This window comes from Bison bison, unplaced genomic scaffold (genome assembly GCF_000754665.1).
Source record: "Bison bison bison isolate TAMUID 2011002044 unplaced genomic scaffold, Bison_UMD1.0 scf7180017864062, whole genome shotgun sequence".
Lineage (NCBI taxonomy): Eukaryota > Metazoa > Chordata > Mammalia > Artiodactyla > Bovidae > Bison > Bison bison.
The window spans coordinates 50,713-65,566 of NW_011494634.1; the positions used below are offsets into that span (position 1 = coordinate 50,713).

The following is a 14,854-nucleotide window of genomic DNA, read 5'->3' on the forward strand; positions in this document are numbered from 1 at the left end:
TATTTGACTTTTTTCTTGTTTCTTGAGGTATGCCTGTATTGCTATGAACTTTCCCCTTAGGACTGCTTTTACAGTGTCCCACAGGTTTTGGGTTGTATGTTTTCATTTTCATTCATTTCTATGCATATTTTGATTTCTTTTTTGATTTCTTCTGTGATTTGTTGGTTATTCAGCAGCGTGTTGTTCAGCCTCCATATGTTGGAATTTTTAATAGTTTTTCTCCTGTAACTGAGATCTAATCTTACTGCACTGTGGTCAGAAAAGATGCTTCAAATGATTTCAATTTTTCTGAATTTACCAAGGCTAGATTTATGGCCTGGAAGGTGATCTATCCTGGAGAAGGTTGCATGTGCGCTTGAGAAAAAGGTGAAATTCATTGTTTTGGGATGAAATGTCCTATAGATATCAATTAGGTCTAACTGGTCTATTGTATCATTTAAAGTTTGTGTTTCCTTGTTAATTTTCTGTTTAGTTGATCTATCTATAGGTGTGAGTGGGGTATTAAAGTCTCCCACTATTATTGTGTTATTGTTAATTTCTCCTTTCATACTTATTAGTATTTGTCTTACATATTGCGGTGCTCCTATTTTGGGTGCATATATATTTATAATTGTTATATCTTCTTCTTGGATTGATCCTTTGATCATTATGTACTGACCTTCTTTGTCTCTTTTCACAGCCTTTGTTTTAAAGTCTATTTTATCTGATATGAGTATTACTACTCCTGCTTTCTTTTGGTCCCTATTTGCATGGAAAATCTTTTTCCAGCCCTTCTCTTTCAGTCTGTATGTGTCCCCTGTTTTGAGGTGGGTCTCTTGTAGACAACATATGTAGGGGTCTTGTTTTTGTATCCATTCAGCCAGTCTTTGTCTTTTGGTTGGGGCATTCAACACATTTACGTTTAAGGTAATTACTGATAAGTATGATCCTGTTGCCATTTACTTTATTGTTTTGGGTTCGAATTTATACACCATTTTTGTGTTTCCTGTCTAGAGAATATCCTTTAGTATTTGTTGGAGAGCTGGTTCGGTGGTGCTGAATTCTCTCAGCTTTTGCTTGTCTGTAAACCTTTTGATTTCTCCTTCATATTTGAATGAGATCCTTGCTGGGTACAATAATCTGGGCTGTAGGTTATTTTCTTTAATCACTTTAAGTATGTCTTGCATTCCCTCCTGGCTTGAAGAGTTTCTATTGAAAGATCAGCTGTTATCCTTATGGGAATTCCCTTGTGTGTTATTTGTTGTTTTTCCCTTGCTGCTTTTAATATTTGTTCTTTGTGTTTGAGCTTTGTTAATTTGATTAATATGTGTCTTGGGGTGTTTCGCCATGGGTTCATCCTGTTTGGGACTCTCTGGGTTTCTTGGACTTGAGTGATGATTTCCTTCCCCATTTTAGGGAAGTTTTCAACTATTATCTTCTCAAATATTTTCTCATGGTCCTTCTTTTTGTCTTCTTCTTCTGGGACCCCTATGATTCGAATGTTGTAGTGTTTAATATTGTCCTGGTGCTCTCTGAGATTGTCCTCATTTCTTTTAATTCATTTTTCTTTTTTCCTCTCTGATTCATTTATTTCTACCAATGGACAGGGAGGCCTGGCATGCTGTGATTCATGGGGTCGCAAAGAGTCAGACATGACTGAGCAACTGATCTGATATGATCTGATCTTCTGATTCACTAATCCTATCTTCTGCCTCTGTTATTCTACTATTTATTGCCTCCAGAGTGTTTTTGATCTCATTTATTGCATTATTCATTATATATTGACTCCCTTGCATTCTTGTACACTAATAATGAGAAAACAGAAAGAGAAATTAAGGAAACAATTCCATTCATCATTGCAATGAAAAGAATAAATACTTAGGGATATATCTACCTAAAGAAACTAAAGACCTATATATAAAAACTATAAAATGTTGGTGAAAGATATCAAAGAGGACACTAATAGATGGATAAATATACCATGTTCATGGATTGGAAGAATCAATATAGTGAAAATGAATACACTACCCAAAGCAATTTATAGATTCTATGCAATCCATCTCAAGCTACCAACGGTATTCTTCACGGAGCTAGAACAAATAATTTCACAATTTGTATGGAAATACAAAAAACCTCGAATAGCCAAAGCTATCTTGAGAAAGAAGAATGGAACTGGAGGAATCAACCTGCCTGACTTCAGGCTCTACTACAAAGCCACAGTCATCAGGACAGTATGGTACTGGCAAAAAGACAGAAATATAGATCAATGGAACAAAATAGAAAGCCCAGAGATAAGTCCACACACATATGGACACCTTATCTTTGACAAAGGAGGCAAGAATATACAATGGATTAAAGACAATCTCTTTAACAAGTGGTGCTGGGAAAACTGGTCAACCACTTGTAAAGGAATATAACTAGAGCACTTTCTAACACCATACACAAAAATAAACTCAAAATGGATTAAAGATCTAAACGTAAGACCAGAAACTATAAAACTCCTAGAGGAGAACATAGGCAAAACACTCTCTGACATACATCACAGCAGGATCCTCTATGACCCACCTCCCAGAATATTGGAAATAAAAGCAAAAATAAACAAATGGGACCTAATTAAACAAAAAGCTTCTGCACAACAAAGGAAACTATAAGCAAGGTATAAAGACAGCCTTCAGAATGGGAGAAAATAATAGCAAATGAAGCAACAGACAAACAACTAATCTCACAAATATACAAGCAACTCCTATTATTTCAATTTTTGACTTCATGGAAAACAGAAAAAAAATGTTCAGGGCCAGAATTGCATGATCTTGTACAGTTGTTCATATAAATTCAAATCAGTACATTTTCCATATAATGTCATACTCTAATGCTTAAAATAAGCATTTTTAACAAGAAAATCTCAATTTTGTGTATAGTAAAACTTTGCTACTGTTAGTTTCTCTAATACTGATTAGGCAAATCACTTAAAGAGGCAATTAAAAGAATTGTATGTATAAGCTATTTTCCTAAAATAGCCACAGATATGAGAAAGATATTTAATAAAAACACCTTAGTTATTGATTATCAAAAGACCAGCTTAACATCAAGCATTTATTTAAGTATACAACTAAACATAGCAAATGTAGTCATATTTGGTATCAAGCAACTACAAATTGGCAGTTGGCATGGGTACTTGCCATATAACCTCTACAAGGATTAAACCATGTGCTGCTGCACCTGCTGACCTTCAACATTCCCTGAAGGAGTGAGGGTAGAGAGAAGAAATGAGGCACTCTCTGCTTCAGGAAAACTGCCAGGACAGGTCTTCAGATAGTTAGATACACTCAGGAGCTGATTTTATGAGCCCAATTCTTGTATCTCCTCATATCTAGAAAAGTACTAAAATTCTTCAGCAAATTGTTTCTCATGACTGGCAGAAGCTTCGTAAGACCAGCAGAAATTCTAAAATAAATATGTGCTTAATTGCATATCAAAATCACATATACACTATCCTTCCCCCGTACCTCTTTGGAACAGTTTCTCAACTTTCTCAGAGTTATTTGAGGCACTGTCTCCTGGGTTGCTCATATTGCCCACCTAAAAACTTAACACACAGCTCTCAAGTTTTTTAAGTTACCAGTTTCTTCAGGCTTTTTAAAAGAATTGTTATTGTATATATGTTAAAATTGGCATTCCCCCAAAGCAGGGTCTGTATCATAATTTTCCCTAAGCAACTATTCATTATAATAGGTTTTTTTTATGCTTTATTTTATTTTATTTTTTTAATCTTTGTAAAGTCTCTTTTATTTATTTTTTTAATTTTATTTTATTTTTAAACTTTACATAAGTGTATTAGTTTTGCCAAATATCAAAATGAATCCACCACAGGTATATATGTGTCCCACATCCTGAACCCTCCTCCCTCCTCCCTCCCCATACCATCCCTCTGAATTGAAGAAGAATATAGTGATGTTTGAATGGCATCATCGAGTCAATGGACATGAGTTTGAACAAATTCCAGGAGATAGTAAGGAACAGGGAAACCTGGGTGCAGTCTTCTGCAGCCAAGGAGTCTGCAGTCCATGGGGTCGCAAAGAGTTGGACATGACTGAGTGACTGAACAACAGCACAGAAAGTGTTAAACTCCATAATGGGAAACGTTTTTTGATTTCTCAAGAAAATGTAATTACATTTTTCTTTTAGTTGTACTGTTTTTCACATAGTTACAAAGTAGGCCACAGTATGAATAGGAGGTTGTGTGCAAGATTCTAATAAGACTGTCGGATTATGTTTATAGTCTCTGTGTACTAAATTAAAAATAAGATTAAATATGATTTAATATGCATTTAATTTCTAGAAAACCTGACTTCTGATGAGATTGTAAAACACTATTCTCTCTGTGTGTACATGCTCTGCCTCTTTCTGACTTTAATTTTCTAAAAATTAGTGTGAAATAATGAAATTAAAGGTGTTGCAAATAAGGAAATAAAACCACTCTCATAGTAATGGACTAGAAAAACTAGCCCTAAAGGAAGAAAACTACATGAGAGAAGGATTACAAATTGAATGAAAAAAAAAAACTGTATACTATATAAGCACATATTTGTGTATATGTGTATATATATATATATATATATATATATGAAGAATTCAAATTTGAATGGCAAAAGGAAAATATACATATGCAAATATCCTTGATAAACTGCTGGCAATAAAAATATGATTGATGAAATATGAATCTAGGGAGGCTGTGTGGATATTAATAGATTCTGAAATTCCTGGATTTTCATTTAATAGCTTTCCATTCCTGTGTGTCTAATTCATAAAACATGACTTTTATTTTTCATTTGCTTTAGAAAAATACAGTCCTCCTTGCCGTGCCTATGAAGATTCACTTGACTTGCTGATTCCTTAGGGTATAGATAAAGGGGTTCAGCATGGGAGCTATGGAGGTGTTTAGCACAGCCACCCCCTTACTCAAAGACACCCTGTCCTTTGCTGATGGATTCATATACATGAAAATGCAGCTGCCATAAGAGATGGAGATGACAATCATGTGGGAAGTACACATGAAAAAGGCCTTTGTCCTCTGAGTGGTAGAAGGGATCCTCAAAATTGTTCTGATGATATATGTGTAGGACAGAATTATTAATGCTAAAGTGAACAAGAGAATAAACACAGCACAGGAAAACCCTACTATCTCTAGAAATTTGGTGTCTGAACAAGAAAGGTATAATAAGGGGAAATAATCACAACTAAAAAGGTCAATAACATTGGACTTACAGTAATCAAGTTGAAGGAAGAGCATTACTAATGGGAATATGGTTAAGAATGAAGCTACCAAGAGGCTAAGACAAGCAGTGTGCAGATTCTGTGATTCATGGTGGTCATGTAATGCAGCGGCTTGCAGATGGCAAAGTAACGGTCATAGGACATGTCAGCCAGAAGATAAAACTCAGTGACTCCCAAGAAAATGAAAAAAAAAATAATAATAATAATAACTGAGCCATACAATCACTAAGAGATGGTTTTATCTCCTGTAATAATGGTGGCCAGGAACTTGGGTATACTGACAGTTCTGAATGAAATTTATGATAAGGAGACATTTCTGAGGAAGAAATACATGGGGGTCTGGAGGTGGATATCCAGCAGGGTCAGGGTGATAATGGTCAAGTTCCCAGTGATGCTGAGCATGTAGGTGATGAGCAGAAAGATAAAGCTCACAACCTGAAGTTGTGGGTCATCTGACAGTCCCAGGAGGATAAACTCTGTTATTTCTTGTAGTTTCTCATTTTTCTTCTTCTTCTTTTGAGTAACCTCCAGGAGAAAACACAAACAGAAAACACAGAAAAGGGGGTTATCCAATTATAGCACTGGGATTTGGCTCTGAAAGGAAACCTACTATGCCCTGCTAACATAATTCAGGAGATTGTTTAAAAGTTAATTAAATAGATAACTTGTTTTGAAGTAAGTTTTTACGACATGTCAGATTTGTGTTTCACATAGAATGTTACTTTATAAAATCCCTAGTTTGCAAATTGGCATCAGGCTAAAAATATTTTTAAAAGTCTTATACAAACAACATATCCTTCACATGAAAAGCAAGGATTATAATCTATGTTTTTTCTTAACCTAGGAAATACAGGAAGAGAAAAGCTACCTCTTGACTCTTAAAAAGAGTCTCCACAGGATCCCCTCCTTAGGGATACTCTCTGTCTTTTCTTCAACCTCAGTAAGTCATCCTATCCTAATGTCTGTCACCTAGTTTCTCATATAATGATTATTTCCTAGTGTAATATAGAAAAGGCAAAAGTGTCAGGAAAAAGGCCATTCAGTGCATATGTTTCAAAAAGGAAAATCATGGAAGATGAATCTTGAGTTATGTGACAGATTTCTAAGTTTTGAATCAAACTCACAATCACCTTCTCAACCTCCTACTCATGTGAAGCCCCAGATAATGGAATAAAGGAATCCTGGTCATGTATCTGTTTTGGTGGTCTTCTCAGATATTATTAGATAGTCAAGAGTAGAAAGGAGGCAGAGTGGCCATTAAGTATATTGGATCTGTGTCATGAGCTAAGAAAACCAAATTGTGTCAATATCTGGTACTGCTGCTACTAAGTTGCTTCAGTCGTGTCTGACTCTGTACGACCTCCAGATGGCAGCCCACCAGGCTATCCCATACCTGGGATTCTCCAGGCAAGAGTACTGCAGTGGGTTGCCATTTCCTTCTCCAATGCATGAAAGTGAAATGTTAAAGTGAAATCGCTCAGTCGTGTCTGACTCTTAGTGACACCATGGACTGCAGCCTACCAGGGTCCTCCATCAGTGGGATTTTCCAGGCCAGAGTACTGGAGTGGGGTGCCATTGCCTGCTTCATGTCAATATCTAAAATAAAACATTACTTTCAGGAGAACACTTTTTTCTTCCAAATCTCTCTATCTATATACTATTAGCATTCTCTCTCTATCTATATGTGTATATTCTGATTTTTACATTATATTTGTATTTTATCTACAATAATATTCCTTTAATAGAAGTTCTATTTTGTCAGGCTACTAGTATAATCCATGAAAGAGCAATAAAGTCTTTATTTGTCTTCATAACTAACAGTAGCAGAAATCATTTAACCAGTTTATTTCAATATCTGAATCATTGACTACAGTAAAGTCTTTGACTATGTGGATCACAACAAACTGTGAAAAATTCTTAAAGAGATGGGAATACCAGACCATCTTACCTGTCTGTTGAGAAACCTGTATGCAGGTCAACAGGCAACAGTTAGAACCAGACATGGAACAATGGACTGGTTCCCAATTGGGAAAGGAATACATCAAGGCTGTATTTTGTCACCCTGCTTATTTCAATTCTATGCAAAGTGAAGTGAAGTGAAGTAACTCAGTTGTGTCTGACTCTTTGCCACCGCATGGACTATAGCCTACAAGGCTCCTCCCTCCATGGGATTCTCCAGACAAGAATACTGGAGTGGGTTGCCATTTCCTTCTCCAGGGGATCTTCCTGACCCAGGGATCGAACCCGGGTGTTCCTATTTGCAGACAGATGCTTTAACCTGTGAGCCACCAGGGAAACCCCAGAGTACATCATGTGAAACACCAGGCTGGATGATGCACAAACTGGAATCAAGATTGCCCAGAAAAATATCAACAACCTCAAATATGCAGATGATACCACTCTAATGGCAGAAAGTGAAGAGAAACTAAAGAGCCTCTGGATGAGGGTGAAAGAAGATAGTGAAAAAACTAGTTTAAAATTCAACATTTAAGAAACTAAGATCATGGCATCCAGTCCCATCAGTTCATGGCAAATAGATTTGGAAACAGTGGAAGCAGTGACAGATTTTCTTTCTTGGGCTCCAAAATCACTAAGGACAATGACTGCCACCATGAAATAAAAAGATGCTTGCTCCTTGGAAGAAAAGCTGTAACAATCATAGACAACATATTTAAAAGCAGAGATATAACTTTACTAAAATGGTCCATATAGTCAAAGCTATAGTTTTTTCAGTAGTCATGTATGAATGTGAGGGTTGGACCATAAGGAAGGCTGAGCGCCTAAGAATTGATGCTTTCAAATGATGGTGCTGGAGAACACTCTTGAGAGTCCCTTGGACTGCAAGGAGATCAAAACAGTCAATCCTAAAGGAAATCAACCATGAATATTCAATGGAGGGACTGTTGGTGACTGAAGCAGCAATACTTTGGCCACCTAATGTGAAGAGCCAACTCATTGAAAAATACCCTGATGCTGGAAAAGATTGAAAGCAAAAGGAGAATGGGGCATCAGAGGGTGAGATGGTTAGATACCATCACTGACTCAATGGACAAGAATTTGAGCAATCTCTAGAAAATACTGAAGGACAGGGAAGCCTAACATGCTGCAGTCAATGGGGTGTCAAAAACCGGGACACTACTTAGTGACCGAATAACAACAACAATAACAAATTTCAATATCATTCATTTTGTGAATTCTCATTGATTTGTAGCTTTTACATTCTAGTGTCAGGATAGAACTTTTTACAATAGCATACTTAATTTCAAGGTGTGGGTTTGTTGATTTGTACTGTGTAATTTATTGTAACATTGTGAAAATTCTCACAATTTTTTTTTTCCTCTACAAACCTGAGCTCTCTTTCCATTTACTCCTCTGTATAGCAGAAAGTAGAGCTGCTGCTGATTTAGGGAAAATTCCAACTGAGGTCAGTGGTGGCCAGTGCACTGGGAAAAAATGTGATGTTCACATTAAAATGAACCTATGCTTTTGATAATCTTCAATGACTAGAGAAAAAAAGTTTAAGAGCACTTATAAGAAAAGCAAGCCTTACAAGCACAATTCCTGTAGGCAAATGTATGGCAACTCAAGTATTTGATAGATATTTAAAATTTGAAAGTCATTGTTCTCAATGAACAATCCTCTGCAATTAACAGCTATTTATGACTCTAATCTGTAAATCATTTCTGGGGTGTGAGGTGTCAACCATTCCTGGGATGTTTTTGGTAATGTTATAAAGAATATATCCAAGTCTATAAGTCATCATTTCATACTTTCCTTACCAATGGCTCATTCACATTTTTTCTAGACCCAAGGATCTTAAGATAGCAACCTTCAAGTTCCTTTATATCTCTTTCTTTTTAATGAATTCTAGGGTCTTGGATAGCTCAGTGTCAAATTAGGCTTGTGGAACTTTGAAAATGAAAATCAATCTATATAATAAGCAAATATTTGCCATTGAGTTAAATAAAATTTGGGGTTAAATAAAATAACTGGAAATGATTTTTAGGACACATCTGCTATTTCATAGTAAATTATAAGAATGGCTTCTTTGAGAAAAGATCACCAGTATTCCCCAAATGCTACAATTTGAAAAAGCAACACTATGTAAACGTCTACTAAGAGTTGAGACATTGTTTTCCTTATTATCTAAATTGTGAGACATGGGTGGGAAGCTCCATAAATTCCACAATATAATTGGAAACAAAAGTTAGCTTCTCACATTCTCTATATGTACTGACTTTACTATTCCTAACTTTAAGACTCCTAAGAAGTCATAAGTAATGCTATGAACAAATATAAACTCAAAAGAGTTTGCACCATCAGTATTAATAAAGGTGCATACATGCTCAGTCATGTCCAACTCTTTGCCAACTCTACGAACTTTAGCCCTCCAGGCCCCTCTATCCATGGGATTTCCCAGGCAAGAATACTGGAGTGAGTTGCTGTTTCCTCCTCCAGGGGATCTTTTCAACCCCAGATCAAGAACCTGGGTCTCTTGAATCTTCTGCACTGGCAGGTGGATTCTTTATCACTGAGCCACGTGTGGAGCTCTGGCATTATTACACAGAATTCCAATTATCTGTCTTCCCCTATTAATTAAGGATCTTTTTATTGGTGTTAGGTTTATAAGTTAGGATAATTTGTCATAGAAGAGAACAGAATATTGGTTAAATTTTATATCTTGGGTAATAGTTTGGATTTATAACAACCTTAATTTTTTTTCTAGAATGATTTCTTCCACTGCTGACTGCACTTGCTGACATCTAATACCATGTAAGAACTTCATTATGAATGTATTAAAAAATTCATAAGAAGAGTCAATTTAGATTACTTTCAGATTATTACCTTAAGACTATTTTTGAATAGTCCTAAAGTTAGTTCAGAATTCTGTTTTTCTGACTCCTCTGAAAAAAGGAAACTTTCGTTTTCTTAATGGAAAAGGGGAGTCAAATCAAATTAGTCATATCAACACACAAACCCGTATGATTAGGAATAATGAAGGAAAAAAATATAATCATGTAAATCACTCTTAGAATGTGTGGGTTTCCATAGAGATATTATATTTCTCCCTAAATGTCTGTTTGTTAACTAGTATCTATATTTGAAGATAATTTTTAACCTAAACAGGAAAAGAAATTCTTATAAAAATATAGCATTGGGTCTTAATTTTAATTAATTTGTGTGAGATTATTGGGGATTTGCATTCCAAGAGGTCTGGATTAAAAATACATCTCTCTCTGAGTTATATGTTTTTTTCTTCCCCACTGTGAAAATGAGGATAATATTTCACAGAATTATTGTGATGGCTAACTTGTAAAAGTAAAATTAAATTATATAAAATTATAAAGCATGCATTCCCACACAGTAAATACTGTTCTCTTTATTATTCCTACAAATAAAATCAATTATTACATTTGAGGAAGATGGTCCCACTATAAAACAATAGCAACCATTTTGAAGGAAACTTATTTGAGAGACAATGCTGTTTATGTACTTATCTCATTGATCTCACTGACTCACTGAAATAACCTTTTGTTACCTTTGAAGAAACTGACAATGAGAGATTAATTATCATAAGCAAAAGCATACAGTTAGTTAAACATCAAATTGGAATTCTATACTATTTCCTTCTGAAACTGAAGCATGTGATACTTATCAGACATATATTCAATGAGCAGGACCAAACTCAGAATAATTTTCTGAAAATTAATTAATTAGTTTGACAAACAGGAAACTTAAACAGACTCATTCTTCAGAATCCTTGATATATACAAGAAGAAATGGCAACCCCAAATTATTCATTATTTATTTCACCTGATGAAATGCTAAGCTAAGGATTAATAAATCAGTGCTAAGAAAAGGAAAGATTGCATTGGCTTTTACTTTACAATCTTACCTCTATTTCTACAAATGCATCACATTAAGTGGCAGAAACTATTTAAAAATATTGGTAACTATTTCAAGTTTAGGTTAAGATATTCAGGATTTGTAAAAATACTCTATCTCAACACATTTGCACTTATTTTCTTTCTATAGCTATTTTTCTTTGATGCATTTTGCTTTGTAGCCATGGGAGCAAAAATGGTAAAGGATCAGTCAGTCAGCTCAGTCGCTCAGTCGTGTCCGACTCTTTGCGACACCATGAATCGCAGCACGCCAGGCCTCCCTGTCCATCACCAGCTCCCGGAGTTCACTCAGACTCACGTCCATCGAGTCAGTGATGCCATCCAGCCATCTCATCCTCTGTCATCCCCTTCTCCTCCTGCCCCCAATCCTTCCCAGCATCAGAGTCTTTTCCAATGAGTCAACTCTTTGCATGAGGTGGCCAAAGTACTGGAGTTTCAGCTTTAGCATCATTCCTTCCAAAGAAATCCCAGGGCTGATCTCCTTCAGAATGGACTGGTTGGATCTCCTTGCAGGCCAAGGGACTCTCAAGAATCTTCTCCAACACCACAGTTCAAAAGCATCAATTCTTCGGTGCTCAGCCTTCTTCACAGTCCAACTCTCACATCCATACATGCCCACAGGAAAAACCATAGCTTTGACTAGGCGGACATTTGTTGGCAAAATAATGTCTCTGCTTTTCAATATGCTGTCTAGGTTGGTCATAACTTTCCTTCCAAGGAGTAAGCGTGTTTTAATTTCATGGCTGCAGTCACCATCTGGTGAAGGATAGCAAGATATTATTACTGTGGTTCTTTATGGACATGGTTTTTATATGGATTTTTAACCTGTATAAGCCACATGCAGTTTTATCACAACATATGCCCATGGTTCATGGGAAGTACTTCAGTGAATCAAATGTGCCAACAGAGCCAAGAGGAAAATACTCTAAGGATTATACATATGTTATTAATATTTGTACCACTATTGAATTAATAAACTTGGTGGACAATATCTAAATAGATAGAAAAGCATGAGAAGTAGGGCAGAAACATATGGAAGATTTGCAAAATTTTTGCAAGAGCTTTTCTGAATTTGATACATCAGGATTTCCCTAAAGTATAGACATTTCTTGACCTTGCTGACTGAAATATTGGGATGAATGAATCTTATGTGTAAACACTACATTTCCTTTCTTGTGTAATAAAATGTCCCCATAAAGTGGCTCACTAAGCTACTAAGTATAAAATAAGTTATTCAAAAGATTAGAGAAAAATGAAAAGAAGAATGAGATACAGTATCATGCTCAGTGAATTCCCATAGAAGGCATGAGAGAAATAGATTAAATACATTTTAAAGCCTTCAATATGTTCCAAGAATTTTCACAGGTCATTTTCCCTTAATGGTGCTAATTAAGTATCTACTATCCAGAGGCCTCTTTTAATTTGATTGGTGTGCTGAGTTCTTGTAAATAATAAAAGCATAAAACCTAGGAAATCTACAAAAATTTACAATTCAGATTCCTTTAATCTAATTTTCTTTTAAAATAAATTTATTTATTTTAATTGGAAGCTAATTACTTTACAATATTGTATTGGTTTTGCCATACATCAACGTGAATCCACTATGGGTGTACACGTGTTCCTCATCCTGAACGCCCTCCCACTACCATCCCCATACCATCCCTCTGGGACATCCCAGTGCACCAGCCCCAAGCATCCTGTATCATGCATCGAACCTGGACTGGCAATTCATCTCACATAAGATATTATACATGTTTCAATGCCATTCTCCCAAATCATCCCACCCTCACCCTCTCCCACGGAGTCCAAAAGACTGTTCTATCCAGCTATGTCTCTTTTGCTGTCTCGCTTACAGGATTATCATTACCATATTTCTAAATTCCATATATATGCATTAGTATACTGTATTGGTGTTTTTCTTTCTGGCTTAATTCACTCTGTACAATAGGCTCCAGTTTCATCCACCTCATTAGAACTGATTCAAATGTATTCTTTTTAATGCCTGAGTAATACTCCACTGTGTACATGTACCACTGCTTTCTTATCCATTCATCTGCGATGGACATCTAAGTTGTTTCCATGACCTGGCTATTACAAACAGTGCTGTGGTGAACATTGGAGTACACGTGTCTCTTTCAATTCTGGTTTCCTCGGTCTGTGTGCCCAGCAGTGGGATTGTGGGGTCGTATGGCAGTTCTATTTCCAGTTTTTAAAGGAATCTCCACACTGTTCTCCATAGTGGCTGTACTAGTTTGCATTCTCACCAACAGTGTAAGAGGGTTCCCTTTTCTCCACACCCTCTCTAGCATTTATTGCTTGTAGATTTTTGGATCGCAGCCATTCTGATTGGTGTGAAATGGTACTTCATTGTGGTTTTTATTTGCATTTCTCTGATAATGAGTGATGTTGAGCATCTTTTCATGTGTTTGTTAGCCATCTGTATGTCTTCTTTGGAGAAATGTCTATTTAGTTCTTCAGCCCATTTTTTTATTGGTTCGCTTATTTTTCTGAAATTGAGCTGCAGGAGTTTCTTGTATATTTTTGAGATTAATCCTTTGTCAATTGCTTTGTTTGCTATTATTTTCGCCAATTCTGCAGGCTGTCTTTTCACCTTGTTTTAGTTTCCTTTGTTGTGCAGAAGCTTTTAATTTTCATTAGGTCCATTTGTTTATTTTGGCTTTTATTTGCAATGTTCTAGGAGGTGGGTCATAGAGGATCCTGCTGTGATGTATGTCAGAAAGTGTTTTGCCTATGTTTTCCTCTAGGAGTTTTATAGTTTCTGGTCTTATGTTTAGATCTTTCATCCATTTAGAGTTTATTTTTGTGTATGATGTTAGAAAGCGTTCTAGTTTAATTCCTTTACAAGTGGTTGACCAGTTTTCCCAGCACCACTTGTTAAAAAGATTGTCTTTTCTCCATTCTATATACTTGCCTCCTTTGTCAAAGATAAGGTGTCCATATGTGCGTGGATTTAGCTCTGGGCTTTCTATTTTGTTCCATTGATCTATATTTCTGTCTTTGTGCCAGTACCATACTGTCTTGATGACTGTGGCTTTGTAGTAGAGCCTGAAGTCAGGCAGGTTGATTCCTCCAGTTCCATACTTCTTTCTCAAGGTTGCTTTGACTATTCGAGGTTTTTTATATTTCCATAAAAATTGTGACATTATTTGTTCTAGCTCTGTGAAAAATACTATTGGTAGCCCGATAGGGATTGCATTGAATCTTTGATTGCTTTGGATAGTATACTCATTTTCACTATATTGATTCTTCCAATCCATGAACATGGTATATTTCTCCATCTATTAGTGTCCTCTTTGATTTCTTTCACCAGTGTTTTATGGTTTTATATATATAGGTCTTTTATTTCTTCAGGTAGATATATTCCTAAGTATTTTATTCTTTTCATTGCAATGGTGAATGGAATTGTTTCCTTAATTTCTTTTTCTGTTTTCTCATCGTTACTGTATAGGAATGCAAGGGATTTCTGTGTGTTGATCTTATATCCTGCAACTTTACTATATTAATTGATTAGCTCTATTAATTTTCTGGTGGAGTCTTTAGGGTTTTCTATGTAGAGGATCAGGTCATCTGCAAACAGTGAGAGTCTTAGTTCTTCATTTCCAATTTGGATTCCTTTTATTTCTTTTTCTGCTCTGATTGCTGTGGCCAAAACTTCCAAAACTGTGTTGAATAGT

At 35.9% G+C, this 14,854-nt stretch overlaps 1 pseudogene; it reads right to left on the reverse strand.

Annotated features, from left to right (window-relative positions):
- Positions 1-4,804: 4,804 nt before the first annotated feature.
- The window catches only part of LOC104985904, a 12,816-nt pseudogene continuing 2,766 nt past the window's right edge, over positions 4,805-14,854 (reverse strand).